At 37.2% G+C, this 19,792-nt stretch overlaps 1 protein-coding gene and 1 long non-coding RNA gene across 7 annotated transcripts in view; one reads left to right on the forward strand and one right to left on the reverse strand.

Annotated features, from left to right (window-relative positions):
* The window catches only part of LOC127495418 (NACHT, LRR and PYD domains-containing protein 12-like), a 107,100-nt gene that overhangs the window by 39,460 nt on the left and 47,848 nt on the right, over positions 1-19,792 (forward strand). The gene's annotated exons all lie outside the window — the stretch shown is intronic.
* The window catches only part of LOC127495432 (uncharacterized), an 89,386-nt gene that overhangs the window by 28,889 nt on the left and 40,705 nt on the right, over positions 1-19,792 (reverse strand). The window lies entirely within an intron of this gene.

Here is a 19,792-nt window from a genome sequence, read left to right on the forward strand (position 1 = left end):
AGTTTGCAAAGACTTGAACATCAGCTTCGCCGAGCACATCTTACCAGCGGACAGGGAGGCTAGAGCACTACTATGGCCGCAGATAAAGCAGGCAAGAGAAGCAGGTCATCGAGCCTATTTCAGGGGTCCATATGGCTTTGTCAATGGGAAAAGAATTTCTGCTGTTTGGATATGTGTAGACCTCTCCAAATTGAATGAGACAGTTCGCAGGGAAAAATACATCCTGCCATCAGTTGAACAGACGTTAGGAATGCTAGCCGGAGCACAGATTTTTAGTAAGTTAGATGCCAATATGGGATTCTGGCAGATACCAATACAAATTTCGTAATTACCTGTTTTGTTTAAGAATTAGATAGGAGCAGACCTTCCAGCAAAAGAGGCAAAATAATCCTCTAAGGTCTATTGAGACAAAGGTAGTCTACCCTTTGATCTCTAGAAAGGGAGATGTGGTGATGTTGCTATGGTGTTCTAGTTTAGCACAAGTTATATGAAGTCACGCAATGGGGACAAAGAAGTGCCAGTGAGTTGTATGTAATGTTGCCGAAAAAAAGTAAAGAAGCACAGTGATACAGTTTAAATTCAGAGTCATTATTCAAGAGACACGACATAACAGTATATTCACCAAACTCACAATTTTTTCTCTCTTCTTCTGCTCCGTGTGCAGGTAATCGTTAATGTCATATAGTGTTTAAGAATTTGCTCTGTATTGTGATTTGTGCAAACTAGGCTTAATTCATGGTTGTACTAAAAATGTTAATTCCATTAATTTCACATACATTTAAAAGTAAAAAAGTGCAAGCTATGTAATATTTGTATCTCTCATTCAGTCTATTAATTAATACTTGTTCTATTCATGTAATTCTTAACTGATTTAAAATGTCTTGTACTATCACAAAGCATTCTGAGTCACATTCGGACAGAACCTGTAAGTGCTGCACTGTCTACACAATGTGAACAGCACAGGAGAATGACAGGGAAGAGATGAATTTGTTGAATAAAGTCATTATTTTTGTACTGTTTTTGTGCACAAAAAGTATTCTTATCACTTCATAAAATTAAGGTTGAACCACTGTAGTCACATGGATTATTTTAACAATGTCTTTTCTACCTTTCTTTCTTGAAAGTGGTAATTAAATTGTTGTCTATGGAGGAGTCAGAGAGCTGTCAAATTTCATCAAAAATATAATAATTTGTGTTCCGAAGATGAACGAAAGTCTTGCGTGTTTGGAATGACAGAATTTTCATTTTTGGGTGAACTAACCCTTTAAGAAGAAGGGGAAGAAAGAAGGAAAAGACAACACTGAATTGTTTTTTTTTTGTTGTTTTTTTTTTTATAAAAAAGTCCAGTTTTACTGGAGAAATTACATTTCAGGCACTCCAGGACCGAGTTTGCCCACCCCTGTATCTAAGCAGTCACCTTCCACTTCACAATTGTCTGGTTTCATCGTTGCTACAAAAAAGTCCAGCTTGACACACACGAGGTTTTACACTGAAGAGAAGCCGAAAAGAAGTTTCAAATGTGCATCAGGTCTCATGTGAAGAAAAAGAAATAAAAAGATGTGATGAATCTGATAAAAGCAATTGTTAAAGGTGTTCAAATAAGGTATAGCTTTAAAAATCTCACAAGATTTGTAAAGCTGTTTTCACTTTTACTTTGGAGAGTAGCAAAAGTATTAGTTTACTAATACTTTATAAGTTACATGATTTTCTCCCCCCTTACATAGGCTATAAGAACATAAATGTAGATGAAAACGACAAAAAAAAAAAAAAAAGACTTAAAATGGAACAAAACAAATTAAAAACGAAAAAAGAAATATAACCATACAATATTTAGACCAGTAGTCTAAGTAATCTGTAGAAAAACAATTTATGAACTAATATAAGAATTTGATAAAGCGAAAACACTAAATAAAAATATATATTATAAAGTTGTTTAAATGAAGTAGCTTTGAAATGTCACGAGATTTGTAATGATGTTTTCCTTTTACTTTGTACAAAAGTATGTGTAAACAAACCTGCATGAATTGCAACCTAACCAGAAATGGATAATTAAAATGAACTTAAGTGTACTTAAGCCTACTGTGTCATATGTGATGCATTATTTTCTAAGGCTTCCAAATGATCAACACAATCAAAACTTTGCAGAAAAACTTGTTGCACACGATCTACTACATGCCTTCAGTCATTCGACTCCTGGTCATGCCACAGTCTAACACACAGATTTATTTACGCATTAAACTCGTTATCGTTACCATAACAAAATGATCTCTTGCCACGTAATTTAAGTTTGCCCTGCTGTATCTTTCAACATTATGCTAAGTAAATGCCTGTAACCATTTATTCAGGGAAAACTGTAAAAACAAAAACAAAACAAAAAGACGTGCACCGCCGTGCTGATGAGGCTTGAGATCGAGCGCGTGACCTCATCATCGGCACAAAAAAAGAGTGAAAGTAAATGTTCAGAGTTGATTCGTTATTTAATCAGTCGAAATCGATTCTTTACAATACGGAGAATCAACGTGTTTAACGATGAGAACCTTTAAAATAAATTTACATGTAGCTACTTGATAGAAAAGGAAGATTGTGAATCTGCGTGTAATTAAATGTTGATCAAGGTGAGTGTTCAGCTCTCGAGAGGCTTTACAGGTGAATTTCGCATTCATATTTTCCCTTAAGGAAGCAGTAGCTCTTTGATATGAATTTGATATTTTTCAATTTTAAGCACGTTAACGTGGTTTCATTGGTTTTCCGTGTTTTCAGTGGTTTATTTGCATTTATTTATTTAGCATTTGTGTTAATATACGACTAACAATGAATATTTGAGTGAACGCCGCGTCTCATGATCCTGTTTCCGACTCTCAGGATCCGTTCAGCTTAATTATTTTTTGTAATTTCCATCCAGAGTCAGTATTGGACATCAGATTTTGTTGAACCTATTCAGCATCATGGATGATACACAAACATCTAGAGATTAAATTTTTTTTCTCCAGGACGCAGGTACTTTGAATAAACACTATATTAAACCACATTTAAATGATAGAAGTTAGGTTAAAGATTAAAACTGAAAACTTTATTTTTAAAAAATGAGATCAGCCTCCCCATATAGTGTTTTTGAAGAAAAATACCTGAAGACCTTGTATTAAATAATTATTATCATAAAGGATCAAATCTGTTCTGTTATAGTTCATCAGTTCGTCAGAAGAGATCAGAACCAGAGCCCAGCTGTGTGTCTATGAGGAGTGATGGGTCTGTGGATCATCCAATAGATTTTAAGAGTGGAGATACACAGACTGATCTTAGGTATTCTGTTTCTATAAAAATAGATTATATGACTTTTTATATTATCAGAATAATATAAATAGGCCTAGTATTTATTTTTCTCTCATATTTTAACTTAGTGATGCTCACACAAGAGTCACATTTGTGAAAGCACTGTTGTTCAATTTATAATTTTTGTAATAACTAAATGTAATGATAATTAAGTGATTGTTTTAATAATAATTTAATAATAAATAAATATGTGCTTTGCTAAATATGGTCTTTTAAATGATTAACCTCTCTTTATTATAGTTCTGTTCGTCAGAAGAGATCAGAACCAGAGTCCAGCTGTGCGTCTATGAAGAGGGATGTGTCAATGGATCAGCCATTAGATTTTAAGAGTGGAGATACACAGACTGATCTCAGGTATAAGATTTCAACAAAAGATAAGATTTGAAGATATCATACTGAATAAAAAAGACATTTGGGTCTCATTCACCAAGCATGTGTACACACATGCGTAAAATATGCGTACAAACATTTTCACAAACAAATCATGATTCACCATATAGTTTCATGCTAAAATTTATTCTAGATGTGTGAAAAATGTAGGAACAACTGAAACCACACATATGCAAAAAGCACTTTCTCTGTGTGGCCATATAATCGTGTTAAGAAGTTATATTTCATCTTAACACAACTATAATTATACACTATTTATATTATATTATAAAATTAATAAATGATAGGCATTCAATTTAATGTCATCTTAAATGTTAATTTTCTGATCATATTTTTTTTTCAGGCACATTTTCCAGGCAATTCCAAACCACATCAATCTCACTACTAACTACTATTACTATTAAACTATTACTATATACAATTAAAACTACTATTAATTTTGTATTTAATCATTTATAAGTGATATATAATTGCTCATGAAGGCTGGAAATGAAAAACACCTTATATTCAGGTGTGTATAATTATTAGGCAGGTTTTCTTTTACAGATAAAATAAGCCAAAAAGAAATTTAACTCAGACCGAAAAGTCAAATATTATTAAATGCTCATGAGAAAAATGCAATACTAATGTAATACTAGAAATTGCAAAGTTAAGGCATGACAATTGGACAGTGAAATGCTCATTGGGTCATCAGGGTCAGACTAAAACAGGTGGAGAAGAAAAGACATGTTAACTGCAGAATAATTTAGAATTAAGGTGAAGAATTAAGTGTGAAACCATCAGGAACACTTTAGTCTCCAGCGCCACCATTTTCCAGAACATAACCTACCTGGAGTCTCCAGAAGTGCAAGGTGTCAGGATCTCAGAGACTTAGGGTAAAGAATCCTAAAAAATGACTCCCACTTAATAAGAAGAACAAACTGAAGTGTTGTAAAATACATGAAGACTGTTTTTATAGGCTTTATAGACAGACAGATTGAGAGTGACTCTTGAAGGACCAGCACCACATCCTCTTGTACCACTGTTTAAAGAATTTATCTTCCAGATTCTGGAAGTAATTTTTCAAGATCATTTTTAGTCTATCTCTGCAAAACTGAATTTTCAGGATGGGAAATGGACTAAAAATTAATTTTGCCTGTTAAAGAAAACCTGCCTAATAATTATGCACACCTGAATATTAAGGCGTTTTTCATTTCCAGCCTTCATGAACAATTATATATATATCACTTATATATGATTAAATACAAAATTAATAGTAGTTATTAAGATTGATGTGGTTTGGAATTGGTAAAATGTGCCTGAAAAAAAACTTGCAATAATTATGCGTGCACTGTACAGTGAGAGTAAGAAAAGCGGCATTATAGCTTCAGCTACTAGGTTTCTCTGAATAATGCAGATTTACACATGTGGACAGTTGGGTCTGTATAAAAGGTGTTTATTGTGTTTGACCTTGTTTTGAGAATGGCACACTTGGCTTTGCTCAAGGATCTGGCAAGAGCACGTCTGCAGAGAGCGGCATATGTTTGACGAGAGTGACGAAAGACTGTAAAGAAAATGTTGTGCGGAAAGCCCTTATATGGATAAATGTTTGTGTGTGTTTTATGCACATTACTAACCTCATGCACAGGGCCGCTCATTTAGAGTACTCACAATTTACCAACATTAGAACAAGATTAAACAAATTCATGTGCGTACGCATGTGTTGTGATTTTTGATGAGAAGTTCTCTTGTGCATACAAATACGAAATAATCCATTCAATTATTAGTGAATGAGACCCACTGTGCTTATTAACTCATGAAATAATGTGGTATTTAAATTTTACAGCCATGAAGTCCTCAACAGGTTTAGATCAAATCTGAAGAAGAAGTTTGAGTGTCTGTATGAGGGAACAGCAAAGCAGGGAAACCCAACACTCCTGAATGAGATCTACACAGAGCTCTACATCACAGAGAGTGAGAGTGGAGAGATCAGTAATGAGCATGAGGTGAGACAGATTGAGACACAATCCAGGAGAGCAGAAACAGAGGACACACCGATCCAATGCAATGACATCTTTAGACCTTTACCTGGACAAGACAAACCCATCAGAACTGTGCTGACAAAGGGAGTCGCTGGTATTGGAAAAACAGTCTCTGTGCAGAAGTTCATCCTGGACTGGGCTGAAGGGAAAGAGAATCAGGACGTCCAGCTCATATTTCCACTTCCTTTCAGAGAGATCAATTTGATGAAGGACAAAACACTCAGTCTTTCAGATCTTCTTCATGACTTTTTCCCTGAAACAAAAGAAATGGAAATATCCAGTGACAAATATAAAGTGTTGTTCATCTTTGATGGTCTAGATGAGTGTCGTCTTCCCTTACATTTAAAAAAAAATGAGACTTTACAAGATGAAAACAAAAAGAAATCAGTGGACGTGCTGCTGACGAACCTCATTGTGGGGAATCTGCTTCCCTCTGCTCTCATCTGGATCACCTCCAGACCAGCAGCAGCTGATCTCGTCCCCTCTGAGTGTGTCCATCGAGTGACAGAGGTACGAGGCTTCAATGATCCACAGAAGGAGGAATACTTCAGGAAGAGAATCAGTGATCAGAGTCTGGCCAATACAATCATCTCACACCTGAAGTCATCAAGGAGCCTCTACATCATGTGCCACATCCCAGTGTTCTGCTGGATCTCAGCCGCTGTTCTAGAGAAGATGATGAGTGAAGCAGAGAGTGGAGAGATTCCCAAGACTCTCACTCAAATGTACACACACTTCCTGATCCTTCAGACTGACATCAAACATGAGAAGGACTATGAGAAGAACGTGACAGATGAAGACATGATCCTCAAACTGGGGAAAGTGGCTTTTCAGCAGCTCATGAAAGGCAATGTGATCTTCTATGAGGAAGACCTGAGAGAGTGTGGCATTGATGTGACAGAAGCATCAGTGTACTCAGGATTGTGCACTCAGATCTTCAGAGAGGAGTTTGGCTGGTATCAGGGGAAAGTCTTCTGCTTTGTTCATCTGAGCATTCAGGAACATCTAGCAGCTCTATATGTGCACCTCTCCTTCACTAACAGCAACATAAATGTGTTTGACCAAATCACCAAACAGAGTTTGTGGTCTAAAGTTAAGGATTGGTTCCAACACAATTCATCAGAACATTTTTCATTATCTGAGCTGCATCAGAGAGCTGTGAATGAGGCTCTATGGAGTAAAAATGGACATCTGGACCTTTTCCTGCGTTTTTTTCTGGGTCTGTCAGTAAAGACTAATCAGATTCTCCTACAAAGACTAATGAAACATACAAGCATCAGATCTGACAGCAATGAGGAAACAGTTGAGTACATCAAGAAGAAGATCAGCACCATTGACTCTCCAGAGAAATTCATCAATCTGTTCCACTGTCTGAATGAACTGGGTGATCATTCACTAGTGGAGGAAATACAACAGTATCTGAAATCTGGAAGAATAAAGGAAACCAAACTCTCTTCATCTCAGTGGTCAGCTGTAGTCTTTGTGTTGATGACTTCAGAGAAGAAGCTGGATGAGTTTGATATTAATAAATTTGTTGGAGGAAACAATGAAACTGAAAAACTGAAAGTTTTTCAGAAGCTGCTGCCTGTGATTAAAGAATCCAGTTCAATTCAGTAAGTAACAGTTCATTAAGTAAAATTAACATTAATTGTATGCTGTTGCTAGGTGGACTAACTTGAAGCTATTTAATGGAAATTTCCTGGACGTCCTGAAAAAAATCTGTCTGTACTCTATCTCTGTATAATTTCACCTGCTAGCTTTTGCTGGTGGGATTGGTACAAAACATGAATGTTGCAGGTGGTAGCGTGAGAAGGTAACGTATTTTTGTGGGAGTGAGATAAATCCAACAGAACCAGACAGGAGCGGGACTGAAAAATCTGTCCCACGCAGACCTCGACTGTGAAGCAAATGTCCTCCTGTAGGAGTGTATTAGAGGTGCCATTAATTGCTTTTCCAGTCAGAACCGTCCTTATATCACTATGAAACAATATCTTATGTTCAACTCTGTGTGTCTGTTCAGTCCTGAAGCACATGACAGTTTCAAACAGCACCACTGAGCATCAACATTACATTTACATTTAGTCATTTAGCAGACGCTTTACTCCAAAGCAACTTATAAATGAAAACAGTAGAAGCAATCAAATCAACATGAGTGCAACAGTATAAGTGCTGTTGTCAAGTCCCATTTTATCCAGTAAATTGCTTGTAGCAAGGATTTTTTTTTTTTAAATAGATGGAGAGAGAGAATAGAATTAGAAAAAAGAAAAAGTAAGTGCTAATATTACTGAAAAAGATATGTCTATATGCAGTTTTTTTGAAAATGTCTGAAGACTCCGTTGCTCAGATAGAGCTAGGCAGGTCATTCCACCAGCAGGGAACAGACCAGAAGAAGGTCTGTGAGAGTGATTTTGTGCCCCGTTTGGGATGGCACCACAAGGTGCCGTTCACTTGCAGAACGCAAACTTCTGGAGGGCGCATATCAACATGCATAAATCTCATTCTATCAGCAGCAGTATGTTCTCCTCTTCTGCTCTGAGACTAGAGTGAGTTAACTACAGACACTTAAACTATAATTCAACTTGTGTCATTACTCTCTATAGGCTGAGTAAGTGTGGTCTCACAAATAAAGGTTGCGCTGCTCTGGCTTCAGCTCTGAGATCAAACCCCTCACACTTAAGAGAACTGGATCTGTCTGGGAATGAACTAGGAAATTCAGGAGTCACACTGCTGTCTAATTTACTACAGAATCCACACTGTAAACTGGAGGAATTGTGGTAAGATCATATTTGACTCTCACATGAATCACAATGTAAAGTATATTTGAAGTGTTCAGCCTCTTTCTGCTGCTGTGAGTTCAGCTGATTGAGCTGTAAATGATTGAACACATGAGTTGCTCTTCTGTAACATGATACTGCAGGACTGAGAGTCACACTGAAATACATACTTTCACACAATCAACATTTCAGTCTCTTTAAACAGACTTGAGCTCAAAAGAGTCTGAACTGAGAAACGAAAAACATGCTGGATTCATTTTTACTGTTCATCATGTTCATCTAAATGCAGTGACTCTTAAAATATTTAATTTTGTTTTAATTGTGTAAAATCACTCAAATCACCATTCCATACATATTAGTACATATCTAAATAACAGTATAAAACAAAGCTATTGTCAGGGTTTTGTCTTTGTTTTCATTGTGTTCACTGTCTGTTCATCTTCAGTTGACCCAGCTTTGCCATGTGTTTCTTTGTTTCATCTCATTCAACTTTTTGTCTCCTTAGTTACTGAGTAATTAGTGTTCAGGTGTTTCTTGTTAATTAGCTCCCTTGTTTTTCCATGTATATAAGCAAACAGTTTCTTTCTGTTCTTTGTCTAGCTTTGTTTAACGGTAAGGGTGTTTGTAGTATGTTTCTCCTTGTTGATTCTCCTGTGTATTGTTTGGATTATTCTATTAAATGTCTTTTGAAGATATCTCCATCGTGCGCTTGAGTGCTGCAACCCCTGCGTGACAGTTATGTAGTGAATAGTGTCATTAATTAAAACAGACTTTGCCTAAAACAGACATTTTATATAAAAATACAGATATAGTGCAATTAAATAATATTATTTATCATGATTGCATGAGACTAGATGTTTTATGGCCACATTTTGTGCTCTGTGACATTTTAGATTTCAGTCCAATTGTGCATTAAACATTAATTTGTGCTTTAATTTTGTATTTTCTCTTTAATAATGTATTCACTGCTAAACTGATCTGATCTGAACTGAGAGAGTGAAGAGTGTGTCATTGTTCTCTACAGGTTGATTGATTGTGGAGTCACAGATTGTGCTGCTCTGGCTTCAGCTCTGAGATCAAACCCCTCATACCTGAGAGTACTGGATCTGACTGGGAATAAACTAGAAGATTCAGCCGTGAAGCTTCTCTCTGCTTTACTGGCGAATCCTCAGTGTAAACTGGAGATACTGGGGTAAGATTGTCTGTTAATAGTCACGACTTTGTCTTGTTCCTTAATGTGAATTTTAAGGTTAAAATCAACTCGTAAAATAAATGTTTAGTAAACAGTAAATCTCAGCACTAATGACTCTGATGACTGAAGATGAAGTTCATTTCATTCATCTTCATCACATCACATGACCTTCTGCTCCTGTTTTTGACCCACCAGATATTTACTGGAGCTTCAGTTGCTTCTTATAATTTGATTAATACTGAACTTTCAGATGACATTAATGTGTAAAACAGTGATCCAAAACCTCTGTGACTTCCTCCTCCTAAAAAAAACAAACAAAACAAAACAAAAAACCCAAGAATTCAGCTTCTTGTTTTTTATGTTCAGGGGTAGAAAATGAATTAACAGATTGAATATTCAATCTCGCCCCCCCCCCCAAAAAAAAAAACATTTAAAAAAAAAACCATACCGGGGCAAAGCATAGACAGGGCTTTCTCAGTGCCCCAAAGATGACAAAATGTGCCCCCCTAATCAAAACATTTTCAGCAACCTTTAGCTCACGGAAGCACTAATCTGTTCAGCAGTATATAACATATTATCTTCAGAAATATGAATCAGAAACTTAAACGGGGCGTGTATAATGCAGGGCAAGGCTTCCCCTGGCCATGGACTTAGGCCATGTGTCCACCAAAGCATATTTTAGCCAGCTGAAAACACTAGGCGCTCTGCTGAAAACGCCTAGCTGTGGGTGCTTGAGCACTTCGGCAGCACAAGCTCTTGTTTTAAATTATTTTGTTCCGTTATTATCCTTGTTGTCATCTGTTGACATTGTACAAGCAGAATGTGGCGGTTGGTCGGTGTGGTATTTGTCCCACCCCTCCTCCACTGTGATTGGATGGCTGGGTACAAAGTAGCAGTAATGAGCGCTGCATTTTACCCAAAGTTGAACATTCTTCAACTCTAGGCGACCGGTAAAAAATGGCGAGTGCTCAGAGCTTCAGTGTGAAATAGATGCTCAGCGCCTCTTTGCGCTCCTGGCATTTTAAAAATGCGACACTTCCATTGAAAACAATTGGAAAAATACACTATAGCCTCGGAAAAAAAACGCTTAGGTGGACACACAGCCTTAGCATGGAATTTTTTTTCACTGTAAAAATGTCCTGCTGTTGCATTTGACTGCTTTGAGATGGAAAAGCTGCCCATAACTACTGGTCTAGGATCAGTTTTCTGCGTAATAATAGCATATTGGAGAAACATATTTGGCAAACTATCCAGTACGTATATTTGTTCTCTAGAGAGCATCAAAGGTCTCTGTTTACGTGATTTTGCAGTGCTGAGCAATATAGCCAATCACAAACATATCTGATTTCTTGATCGCAATAGCCAATCAGAGGTGTTTAAGTTAGCACTAAACAAAAGCCCCACATACAGTATACTTGCTTTTCTGTTCAAATTAACAGTGGCTTGTGAATGCAGATGTTCTTAAAACAAATAGTTTTTTGGGAGCATTTATGCTGGGATGTGTAAGTGGCCCCCCACCCCCGCCTCTGGCACAGGCCCTGGTTCACAGAATTTTCATTTTTGGGTGAACTCTCCCTTTAATGGCAGTCTAGCATGCAATTTTCAAAACAGCCACAAGATGGCTCCATTTATTGATAAATCTGATATTACAAAACCGATGATATAACTGGGTTTCTCCGATGGGGAGTAGCAATCTCATAATTTTCATCACTCAGTTTACATTTTACCACAAAGTCAGGAAGCAAATATTTGCTTACAGTCATGTGTTTAGATACATGTTTCCCTTCTGCCTATTCATTGCGTACAATTACATCACGTTCAATTGTAAGAGCTTTGTCACAATTTAAGTCAGTTTTTGGCATTCACAAAGTTATTCAGAGTGATTAGGGTACCAACCTTACCTCTCACCTCTTCCAACCAATTTTGAAACAGCTAAAAATTAAGCACAATCTTAATTGCACAAAGCCAAGGAGCGTTAGATAGATTTCACCAAACATTGAAGCCTCTCCTTCTTGCTTATTGTGTATAATTTGAATAGAGACTGGGAGGAGGGTTTGCCCTGGTTACTATTGGCTGCATGTGAGGTTGTGCAAGAAAGCACTGGATTTAGTCCTAATGATTTAGTTTTTGGTCACAAAGTTCATGGGCTTTTGGATGTACTGCAAAACTGTCAATTTCTGATTCGCCTAAAAATTTGCTGTTGTATGTTTATGGATTTTGTCTGAGGCTGTTACAAGCAAGAGAGCTGGCTAGTGCTACACTTAAAAAATGTCAGGAAAGAATGAAACAATTATATGATCGTAAAGTAGGACCCCATGCTTTTGAGCTACGGAGTGTAACAAATGGGGGCTTGTCCGGGAAACGGCAACCAAACGTATTCAGGTGTGAGAATGTGCTGTAGCAATGTGATGCATGCAAAAAGAAACGCAATCAAACAAATAACAAGTAAACAAATCAAGTAGGCCGCCCCCATCTGCCATCCCTCTAGCTTCTTTTAAAAGTGAAAAGGGAAGTTAGCTGCAGGTGTCACCAATGTAATCATTTGGCAGGGCGGAGTAATCCTGTACACAGCATATACCTGTTACACAGCACAAGTGTCCATAAGAGTCATCATATTGATATGCAGCAGAGTTTGACGCTGTACACATGAGCAGCACGACGCATACATTTGATGCTTACGCAGGAGCTGATAATGAATCTGCGTTCTGATGTAGAACCCAGAAGCACTGCACTGTGTTAACAACGTAAACAGCACAGAGACTGACACGGAAGAGAAGACATAGTTGAATAAAGTCCTCTTTTTGTTTTGTTTTTTACCACTGTAGTCACATGGACTATTTTAACAATGTCTTTACTACTTTTCTGGGCCTTGAAATTTGTTGTCACATTGCTGTGTATAGGGAGATCAGAAACCTCTCAGATTTCATAAAAAATATCTTAATTTGTGTTCTGAAGATAAACGAAGGTCTTACAGCTTTGGAACAACATGAGGGTAATTAATAACAGACATTTCATTTTTGGGTGAACTAACTCTTTAGTAAACGTAATGGGAAACGTGTGTCCTGTGAAGCAGATGTTTCTCCAAATAGATCCGTCCTTATATCACTATGAAACAATATCTCACATTCAACTCTGTGTGTCTGTTCAGTCCTGAAGCACATGACAGTTTCAAACAGCACATTGAGCATCAACATGCATAAATCTCATTCTGTCAGCAGCAGTATGTGGCAATGCTTGTCATTATATCTCCTCTACTGATCTGAGACCAGAGTGAATAACAAACTACAGACACTTGAACTACAACTCAAACTGTCATTGTTCTCTACAGGTTGAGTGATTGTGGACTCTCAGATGAAGGTTGTGCTGCTCTGGCTTCAGCTCTGAGATCAAACCCCTCACACCTGAGAGCGCTATATCTAACTGAGAATAATCTAGGACAATCAGGATTGAGTTTGCTCTCTAAAATGAAGGATGATCCACATAATAAACTGGAGGTTCTAAAGATTTGTGAGTATTTTTATTTAAGCCTTTAAATCAACCCAAGTTCAGTAACAAACCTCTTATGTGTTTATCTAGAGAATATAAGATAAGAATTCAGCTCCACTTTAGTCTCTGTAAATCTGTGTTTAGTAAGAGTTTAACTCTGTGATGTGACTGATCTATGAATATATGAATATTTTAATCTCTTACAGTGTGTAAAGCACTGTTCACACTGTATGATTTATAATAGTCCTTTATACCTTTATTGATAAAGATGGCGTCTATTTGAAAATTTGATCTGACGTTTTGAGATCCAGGCGATATCCGGGGGCTCAGCGCTCATGTACCCAGCCGAGAGCATTGGCTAGTCCTTCTGATGTTTGCCACTGATTCTGAAGTCTCTGTAGTGGTTAAACAGGAGATATAATTTGTCTTGTGTATATCTAACGAGTAATCTTTGGTCTCATTTATCTATAATTTGTTCCCGGGCAAATAGTTTTGGCTGAGGTGAGGTTTCATAACTTTATATATTTGTTTAACTTTGCCGTTGTACTAAAGCGCTGACTTTGTACATTTGACTGAATTGTTTGCTTGTCTTTATTTCTTATTGTATATCTTCTTATACTTTATACCTATGTCAGTTTTAATGATCAATAATAGCCAATATATATACTTTTATAAACTGACATTTAACAAAAAGAGGCAAGGTTGTGTTTTATGTCATATTTCATTTTATTATACATGTACATAAAGTGAATATAATCAGAGTAGCCTACATATGCTTTGCCTGAACCACATATTAATGTTTAATTTTTTTTTTTTTTTTTTTTTAAATGAAAACGAAAAGAGGCCGGGTTGAATTTTATAACATATTTCGTTTTATTGTAGCCTAATTATATATAGCCTACAGAGAAAACCGGAGTGGGCTGAGTGGCGGTGTCAAGTACGCTGCTGTTCTATTTGTAGAATTACCGAACTTGCGTCCTCTCGTCCTCTGGAGTTCATTTAAACTTTGCATACTTGGTATTGAGAAATGCCTGCAGTCTCTACTAATGAATTGATGATTTGAATCAGGTATGTTAGATGAGGGAGACATACAAACGCAGTGCTAGAGGTGCTTCAGGACAGGTTTAAAACCCCTTGTTTTAGGATTCACAAAATTTGTTTCATATGGCCAAATCGTGGCCAAAATCGTACAGTGTGAACCTGGCTTAAGTTATTTAAGAGAGAGTTGTTTATCATTAACTGTGTTATAATCTATTCACAGCTTTTCATTATTATCTCTGGCTGTAATATATAATATCTCTGGCTGTTTGTTCTGAAATGATCTCCTGATGTGATGTGACAGCAGTAATGTCTCATACTCATATGTGACTGTCTGTGTGTTTTATTGTAGGACTCTCAGTATTTAGACGTCAGTTTCCTCAGGATCAGCTGATGGTGAATAAGGAGCTACAGAGACTGAAGACACAGAGACACACAGCGATCACACTGACATGTGTGTGACTTCACACCAGTTTCATCTTTTTGTGGGTCTGTTCTTTTGAATTACAGATCATCAGATTTACACAATTATCAAATATAGGACCTAAACTTATACTTGATTATTTAAAGGGTTAGTTCCCCCCAAAATGAAGAGTCTGTCATTAATTACTCATTCTCACATCATTCCAAACCCGTAAGACCTTCATTCATCTTCAGAACACAAATTATCTGACTCCTCAGTAGACAGCAATTTAACCACCATTTTCAAGGTCCAGAAAGATACTAAAAACATTGTTAAAATAGTCCATGTGACTCAGTAGTCCATGTAAGGTTCAACCTTAATAGTCCATGTAAGGTTCAACCTTAATAGTCCATGTAAGGTTCAACCTTAATAGTCCATGTAAGGTTCAACCTTAATAGTCCATGTAAGGTTCAACCTTAATAGTCCATGTAAGGTTCAACCTTAATAGTCCATGTAAGGTTCAACCTTAATAGTCCATGTAAGGTTCAACCTTAATAGTCCATGTAAGGTTCAACCTTAATAGTCCATGTAAGGTTCAACCTTAATAGTCCATGTAAGGTTCAACCTTAATAGTCCATGTAAGGTTCAACCTTAATAGTCCATGTAAGGTTCAACCTTAATAGTCCATGTAAGGTTCAACCTTAATAGTCCATGTAAGGTTCAACCTTAATAGTCCATGTAAGGTTCAACCTTAATAGTCCATGTAAGGTTCAACCTTAATAGTCCATGTAAGGTTCAACCTTAATAGTCCATGTAAGGTTCAACCTTAATAGTCCATGTAAGGTTCAACCTTAATAGTCCATGTAAGGTTCAACCTTAATAGTCCATGTAAGGTTCAACCTTAATAGTCCATGTAAGGTTCAACCTTAATAGTCCATGTAAGGTTCAACCTTAATAGTCCATGTAAGGTTCAACCTTAATAGTCCATGTAAGGTTCAACCTTAATAGTCCATGTAAGGTTCAACCTTAATAGTCCATGTAAGGTTCAACCTTAATAGTCCATGTAAGGTTCAACCTTAATAGTCCATGTAAGGTTCAACCTTAATAGTCCATGTAAGGTTCAACCTTAATAGTCCATGTAAGGTTCAACCTTAATAGTCCATGTAAGGTTCAACCTTAATAGTCCATGTAAGGTTCAACCTTAATAGTCCATGTAAGGTTCAACCTTAATAGTCCATGTAAGGTTCAACCTTAATAGTCCATGTAAGGTTCAACCTTAATGTTTTGAAGTGACGAGAATACTTTTTGTGCGCAAAAACAAAACAAAAATACCGACTTTATTCAACAATATCCTCTCTTCTGCGTCATTGTCTTATGCTGTTTATGTTCAGCGCTCCCAGGTTTTATGTCAGAACGCCGGCTCAGTATTGGCTGACGCTGTTCACGGGAGCAGCACAACACATGCGTGTGATGCTGACACAGCAGCCAGCCAATAATGAGCCAGCATTCTGACGTAGAACCTGGAAGCGCTGAACGTAAACACTGCAAAAAGTATTCTCGTCGCTTCATAACATTAAGGCTGAACCACTGTAGTCATGGGGACTATTTTAACAATGTCTTTTCTACTTTTCTGGAACTTGAAAGTGGTGGTTAAATTGCTGTCTATGAAGGAGTCAGATACCTTTCAGATTTAATAAAAAATAACTTAATTTGTTTTCCGAAGATAAACAAAGGTTTTACGGGTGTGGAACGGCATGATGGTGAGTAATTAATGACAGAATTTTCATTTTATTATAGCATTAGGGATTTGGAGTCTTTTTGAATTTATTAGATATGGATTACAATGTAGATGGTGTAACACTCAATATACACTACGAGCTGTGAGACAAAACTAAAACAGTCTGATTTTAATCAAGCCTTAAACGTTTAAATAAGAGATTTGTTGTGCAATGTAGACAGCTTTGTTTATTATAACTTTTAAACTAAGGAAAAGGTTTTACCAGTTTGAGAAATCAAGAGCCTGCCTCCAGAAGAAAATGATGTTTTAAATGTGTCTACCAAAATTATGCAAATGATTACACTGAATATTTATTTCTGTAATATAGGTTATATATATATATTTTTTTTATTAAAGCTTCTGGTGAATAAATGGGTTTACATGACTTCCATCTTCTGGTGGTGTTACGTGTGCATGTAATGCAGGATTTTGATGGCGGTCCCATTGCGTACATGATTACTTTTCCTATGTTATGATTATTGTCCTTAAATAAATTACCCTATTGGAACAAGCCTTTTGTGCTGACCTTCTGTTATGTTATGGCTTTGACCGTAACAGTCAGTTCGTGGCATCCCTATTTATCTAGTCAAATCAAGTCACCTTTATTTTTATAGTGCTTTATACAATACACATTGTTTCAAAGCAGCTTTACAGAAATAAACAGTCATGTTTCATGGGTCTTTGTGTTCATCCCTGCATGTGTTGTGTTTCTGTCTGTGACCTGATTGCCTGTCACTGTTGAAACCTGCCGGTGGCCCGAGAGTGGAGGCGGAAGATGGTGAATCAGGCCCCCCACCCATGATCATCGACTGCAAGGAGGCATATCAAGTGCTAGATTCCAGACATTGGGGATGCCAGATTCAATACCTGGTAGACAGGCAGGGGTACGGGCAGAAGGAGAGTTCCTGTGTCAATGCGAATGATATCCTCGACCCTGTATTATAAATGCCAGCGAAGATCCCTCAGTCGGCCACCAGAGGTCTCACTCTCTCGAGTATTAACTGGACTATAATTCCCAAGCACCCACATACCTGGCCTCCTTGTATAATATTGTTTGCCCTGCTGTCTTGTTTGCCTTGTTTGATTCCTGTTACGGAATACCCGTGTATCAACCTTTTTTGGATTACTGACCTTTGATTGTTTGTTGCCTGCCTGTTACTTTGTTTGTTTGCTGCCCGCCCTGATCCTTTGCCCGGTTATGACCTCGATTATTGTGCTGCCTCTGACACTGCTGTTTATACTGGTGATAAGACCCATGCCTGCCTCAACTGTGAGCTTGCTGTTTATTAATAAACTGCATATGGATCCCACTCAACCTGAGTCGTCACAGTCTAGTTTCATCTGTCCTGCATGTTTCTCTTCTCTTTTCTGACAAGACAATAAAGGACATAAACTGGCAGTTTTTGGTTTTGTGTTCCCATGGTAATTTTGAAAATTGTAGGTGGTATTGAATTTCTTTTGTGATGTGATTTTACTTTACAAAAATGTCCATTATCTGATTTTCATCAAGTTATACTGGAAGTAACTGTATAAGCATAACTTCACTGATACATATAATACACCTATTTGGAACAACTGTTCAGTCTTTAGAATTAAACCCCTTTTTAGAGATTGGATGGAGAAAGGTAGCCTACATGGTCTATTGACAAAGTTCTGAGATGTATTGTTAATATGACTAATATTCCTCATTTACCATCATTAACAATGAATGTGATTTTGCAGTTGATCAATTTCAAGCAAAATTCAATACAACTCAATTTACTGACATGATAAATTTCCAAAACAATTTAAGTGAAGTGACATGTGGCCAAGTATGGTTTATTTTAGACCAAATGGACATCCAAGTGCAAAGTAAAGAGCTGAATGAAAAGAACCACGATAATGTTGCAAAAAATAATTTATCACAAAACAGAAGAACTACAAAGACCAATAAGTCTTTCACTTGCCCTGAGTGTGGAATGAGTTTCACACTAAAAGGAAGCTTTAAAAAGCACCAACTAATTGTAATTCATACTGGCGAGAAGCTTCACATGTGTCCTCAGTGTGGAAAGTGTTTCATGCTAAAAAGCCACCTTAACAGACACATAAGAATACACACTGGAGAGAAACCTCACGCATGTCTTCATGTGGAAAGAGTTTTTCACAAAAGATTCATCTCAGTCGTCATCTGCGCTGTCATGAAAAACCATTCAGTGTGGCAAGAAGTTTACATCCTCATCATATCTCAACAAACACCTGACAGTTCACGCAGTCGAGAGGCTGTACTTGTGTCCAGTGTGTGGAAAGAGTTTTTCACGGCTGGCCAATTGCAGAAAGCACCAGAAGATCCATTCTTCTGTGAAAACTCATGCTTGTGTGGCGTGTGGCAATACCTTCATTACACCTGAACATCTCAGAAAGCGTCTGAAAAGTCATTGAAGACCGTTCACATACGCTCAGTGTGGATATGGATTCAAAGAGAAAGTCCACCTGGACAAACACACGAGGATTCACACTGGAGAGAAGCCGCACACATGCCATCAGTGTGGGAAGAGCTTCATAGGGTTGTCAGGTCTCTGTTATCATATGCATCGTCACTCTGGAGAAAAAACATATAATTGTGATCAGTGTGGTAAGAAATTTACATCATCAATTCTTAAAAGCCACCTGACGGTGCATACGGACGAGAGGCTCCATAAGTGCTCTTTGTGTGAAAAGAGTTTTTCACGACCAGACTCTCTGAAACAGCACCAAAAACTACATGATGTTGTGCGGGATCACATGTGTTTCGAGTGTGGGAAGAGCTTTACAGCAGCGAGTCATTTGACAAAACACCAAAGAATTCACATTGGAGAAAATCTGTTCAGCTGCTCGCAGTGTGAAAGGAGTTTCACACAAAAAAGCCACTTAAACAAACACATACATATTCATAGTGGAGAGAAGCCACAAACATCAGGTCGCTATCATTGCTCAAATAAATAATCTGAGATTCTGAGAATGCAAATGTTTTCAATTTATTTGAAAAAGTTGTTTTCACTCTATTTGTTAAAATAAAGTTGTTTTTACTTTATTGTTCAAATACAGTTTCTATGAAATAACAAGATTTGATGTTTTTTTTTGGGGAGCAGCAGAACAGAATTATTGCATTACATTTCGGACATTAATGTATTTTTATTCTTGTGTTTATTCAACAACTTTCTTAATTGAAAAGCCTCATTGTTAAGATGTGAATGCAGAAATACAAAAATAATCTGTGAGAAATCTGTTTTTTTAGTGTTATCAGGGTTGGAGCTAAACTATACAGGGCAGTGGCCCTCCAGGACCGAGTTTGCCCATCCCTGCATTAGGACATTGAATATCTCTATTGAGTTCACCACATTTCTATTCAGTTTATAAGCTGCA

Source organism: Ctenopharyngodon idella, chromosome 15 (genome assembly GCF_019924925.1).
Source record: "Ctenopharyngodon idella isolate HZGC_01 chromosome 15, HZGC01, whole genome shotgun sequence".
NCBI lineage: Eukaryota > Metazoa > Chordata > Actinopteri > Cypriniformes > Xenocyprididae > Ctenopharyngodon > Ctenopharyngodon idella.